This window comes from Lathyrus oleraceus, chromosome 6, assembly GCF_024323335.1.
Source record: "Lathyrus oleraceus cultivar Zhongwan6 chromosome 6, CAAS_Psat_ZW6_1.0, whole genome shotgun sequence".
In the NCBI taxonomy this organism is placed as follows: Eukaryota; Viridiplantae; Streptophyta; class Magnoliopsida; order Fabales; family Fabaceae; genus Lathyrus; species Lathyrus oleraceus.
This window is the reverse complement of record NC_066584.1, coordinates 454,415,252-454,420,311: the sequence shown is the minus strand read 5'-3', so window position 1 is coordinate 454,420,311 and position 5,060 is coordinate 454,415,252.

The following is a 5,060-nucleotide window of genomic DNA, read 5'->3' as shown; positions in this document are numbered from 1 at the left end:
TTTGCTCATTTAAACATGGGAATTGAAATACCTGCAAAAATAACTCGAACACTTGTGGAATAATCGGAATATAAATGAAAGTGGTATGATATTTGAGTGTAAATCAAGGCAAATATACGATGTATTCTCGCGTTATCAAAGACCACCACTTCTACCAAAAGAAAAAAGAAAGCTAAAATCATAGAAGGAATTATCCCATAGAGAGGTCACAAGATCTTTAGAAAACTTAGTCATCTTAGTCTTTTGAATCGCTACAAAGTCTAAGTAGTTATCCGAGACAAGATCTATCACATTATTATTCTTAATCCTTTCTTTCAAGCGTCTAACAATAAATAAACATATCAACTCGACTTCAACCCCTAGATGAATGGATAAACGTAATCTTCATATCTTTCATTTCTAAAGACATACGCTTCTTAACCTTCTCAACATCACTTAATTGATAAGTGCAACCCAACTACTTATTTAACTTATCAATCCTTTTCTCTAAACTACTATGGAAACTACACGCAAGGAGAATAAGAAATGCATCGAGGATGACAAATGTGAAACAATTGGATAAACAACACCATCCAAATAGACTAATAGAGAGAACCCATGAGAACTCAAACATGTTTCTGTAACACGCATAGGAATATTATTCTGCAGACACAAACTAATAGAAGTACAAGAAATAATATTACATGAGTATGGGAGTGGATTATAATATTATGAGCACTTAAAATTTCATACCATATTCTGAGCACTTAAAGAACATTAGTTTGGATTATAATATTGATAAAGATAAGAACAAATTGTTACAGTTGGAATCATGCCAAGATCAACTTTATTCAAGATTATTCAAAGTGTATGTGTTGTGACTTAATCATCAAGTTTGTGCTGATAAGTTGTTGTAAAAATGTTATTTGAATTAAGGTGATTCAAATCCACCATAGTGTTTGGTATTTATGAAAAAGTTTCTTTGAATTGGGGTTATAAAAAGTTCACCATAGGATTTAGTGTTTATGTATGTTTTAGAAGGTTGTAAAAGGGTCTTGGTGAATACTTGTATAAGGATCTAAACATGGTGGAAAATTCTATAAGGAGTAAAGAGACTTGACGTGAATCTATGTGCTTGTAGGTGTAAAGTTGATAAAATATCCTCTTTGAAGTTTTGATGACGACAACGTTAACAATTGTGATGTTGAAGTCCGTAAAGTCGGTGGCAATAACTCCCAACACTCTGATGATGGCGAACCAACTAGTAAAACATATCAAAACCTCATGAAAAAAAGAGACTCAAGATTAAGGTGCTTATATGATCTATGAACCCAACAAATAATCTTGAAGCCTTAGATAAAGTGTGAAAGCTCACCAAATTGTATTTATTTGAGTGGCCAAATTTTTGTAAAAGTAAGGAAGTAGCTTTTAAGTTCTAAGGAAACTCTCTCTCTCTCTCTCTCTCTCTCTCTCTCTCTCTCTCTCTCTCTCCCTCCCTCCCTCTCTCTCTTTCTCTCTCACACACACACACACACACTTAAAAAACTTTTTCTAATCATTTTATATCTTAAAAATGATTTCAAAATCAAGCCAAGTGATTAAGAAGTTTTTCACTATCGCTTAAAAGGATTTTTAAATAACCAATCGATTGGAGACTCAAGCCAATTGATTGGGAAGACTTTTTTTAGCATGCCAATTGATTGGAGAGAGCCTAAACAATTGACCAAACGATTAGGACAACACCTTAATAACTTGTAACTACTCTATATCCAATATTTCCATATTGGGCAAGGTAATCGATTAAAATCAGGCAATTCAATAGATGGGGCCTTAAGCAAATCAATTGGCTAATCAATTCTTCCCATGGATTATTTCCTTTTCCTATTTTTCAAACTCCTTTTAAAAGGAGGATTGTCTCCTCTTCATTTCACGCCACTTTCTAAAGCCTTTCATTTTCTTTGGAATTTAACTCTCTATTTTCTCTCTTTCTCTCTCTAGAAATATTTCATCACTTAAGTTACCTTAGTGCTTTTGAGTGAAACGTTTCTTGTGAGGAATAGTCTTTTGTAAGTGGTCATACTAGTTGTTTGATTATTAGGAGTGTGGTACTCTTGGGAGATTGAGTTCTATTCATGAGATAAACCAGTCATAAAATCTCTATTTTGGTTTCTAGAATTTAGTCAGAAAAAGTTTTATTTTGGTTCTTGAGATCATCCTGAAAATCTCTATAAAAGTTCGTTAGGTTTTTTTGTGGTAAAATCTATCTTTGGTTGGGGATAAGCCTGTAAAAATATCAAGATCAGATTGTATAAAATTTCATGGGCATAACCATCAAAAGCTCAATGTTTATAGTCAAACTCTCAAGAAGATCTCTTGGAGACAAGACTAGGCCAACGTTCGGCCGAACCTATATGACCCTCTCGTGCAATATTGCTAACCCTATTCTCTTTAATTTCAGCTATTTATTTTTATAGTTTTTTATTTCTACTGCTGGTTACTTTGTCCTTAAGAAATTACTAATGAAATTTCAAGTGTAACTAAGAAAACCACTAAAGTAATCATGAATTTTGAATACTACAATTCACCCCCTCTTGTGCTTGAAGTAACTTGTCCAACACTTGATGTACCTTTGGTGATAAGGGGAACTAGTATACTTTTTGTGCATACTTTATCATTTTTCTTTTAATTTTTTACACTTTTCATTTATATAAAAGGCGCATCTAATAACTTGTTTCCGAAAAAATTAAAAGATAAGAAACTTTGCATCAAATCTAATTCACTCCCTCTTAGATTTCCTCTCATACTTATAAGTCTGACTCTCAAACCTTATCTGGTTAAGACAAAGAAAGGAAAAGTAAAATCGACGAAGCATATGCAAGACCAAAAGTATCACTCATGGGATATGAGGTGCCTTCAAACTCACTATTAAGAGACTTTTAATATGAGAGTGGTGTGGAAATCAGAGTAGATGTCTGATCCGGATAAGGCCACAAGGGTAAGTCCGACGCTTTATCCTATGAGATGCAATTGAAGTAGGACTAGAAATCACGAAAAAGAAACTGACTAATTAGAGAAATCCCTCTAAGGTAACGAAGGATCCACAAAGCCACCAACAAGAGATGACTATGATTTTATGATAAATCAAATTCTTAAATTTAATATTTCAAATTGCATGATTTTTTTGTTGGAATGAATTCTAAAGGTACAAGCAATGGAACACATGAAATGAAAACATGTTTATGAAACATTTGTAATGTCATACTGAAATGTTGATACACAATGCATTGAAATTGTTTTGGGCCGCCCATAAGGCCTAAAGGGAAAAGGTCCGATAACTAAATAAGATGGAAGGAATGCAGAATAATTAGTATTATTTTCTTCTCTAAACATGTAATTTCACGGTCGAGAACTTTGGTAATCGTCTAGATCAATCTGATGACTGACTGTGATCCACACTTTCAATTGCTAACCGCTTCTCATATTTAAGAAGGAAAACATATTATTTCTCAGGTGTTCAAATATATTATCATTCTTACACCACTTTTTATTCTCATGTTGACTTGAGTGTTGGAGTACTAACCTTTCAAGTTAACCCCCTCTCCACCGCTTCAGAAGTTTAGAACCATCGCAACGAGCTCTGCATCCTCGATTACCAGCAAACTTTGGTTCCATTACGGAAAAAAAATGTTACTCAATCAAGAACATGTTTCTCACATAAAGTATTTCCCTCAAAACAAAATAACTTAGATGGGTGTTTCTCTCAATTCAAACATTACATTCAATACAAATCAATAAGTTGGAGTTACTCCTTAATCTTTAATCACTTCTGATTATTCCTAAGAAAGTATTTATATTAGTTCTCATGCCACTTCCCCTTCTAATAAGGATCAAGAAAATGTCGAAGGAGCATAAGTTTTGGTCGTCAAAGGCAAAGTCTCTTCAAAGGAACCCATAAATCAAGAAAACCTTGGAGATTTTGTAGGTTTGGATCGTCTTTCCCTTCCTCTGAATATGTAGTCAGCCCACTTTTCAGCACGATTGGAACTTTCAACCATGGTGAAATGTCAACCAACCCACTTTTCACCACGGTCGGAAGTTCCAACCATGGTGAAAAGTCAGTCATCCTGATTTTTTATTTATTTTTGCCACATCAATTATGCTGTTATCATTGCATGATTAAATTCCATGCATCATATATTATCGTTGTTGTGAAATAGGCATGTTCGCTAGTTTAAAGTATAGACTAATGACTTGTCCCTAGCTCAGAGTGGGAGCTTAGAGCTTAGAGTGGGAGCTCTGAGTTCTTAGTTGATTGGAACTCGGTTCGTATGAAGAACCAAATATTGAGTCGATACTGCATGCATATAGATTTGAGGTGTGAGTCTGGCTCAAAATGGGGACCGTGACGAGCATGGGTTGAGTTGATGTTGCATTGCATTACATGAGGATGGTATGTTTGTGTAAAGATGAGTAATCTTGTATGATTTGTGCAAGTTTGACTGTGATATGGGTGACACGTGAATACATGATATTGATGTTTGATATGTGTATGATTGTAGTGTGTGAATCTATCTTGATTATTTTGTGCATCGTTTATTATTTGAATGTATTATCACCCCCTGTTTGTTTTGTTGTGTCTGTGCTCCTCTAGAGTATAAATAATCAAGTACATGAGTAGGAGCTTGGGGCTAAGGAAGGTGTTGTGGGTAACATTATCATATCTTCTCGTGCCTTTAGAGATTATCTTGTGGAGATTCAGTTTCCCGCGCAGTGTGTGGATGGTTACTTAGAGGGGTACTTTAATGTATCACACCCTCATATCATCCAACTTGTTGAGCATGAACATGATGATGGACCTTCCAATGCCAGGGGACCTTATTATGATGTGCCACCACATCCATTCGATGTGGCTGATCAACATCGTCTGCAAATGATAGCAGACATTATGGATAACCTCATGGGTTTGATAAACCCAGACGACGACGTTTATACTTTGGCGTCACACACAACACACATAGCTAGTGGGAGACCTATGTAGACATTATTATTATTTTTGTATTATATGTATATTATTTGTATTA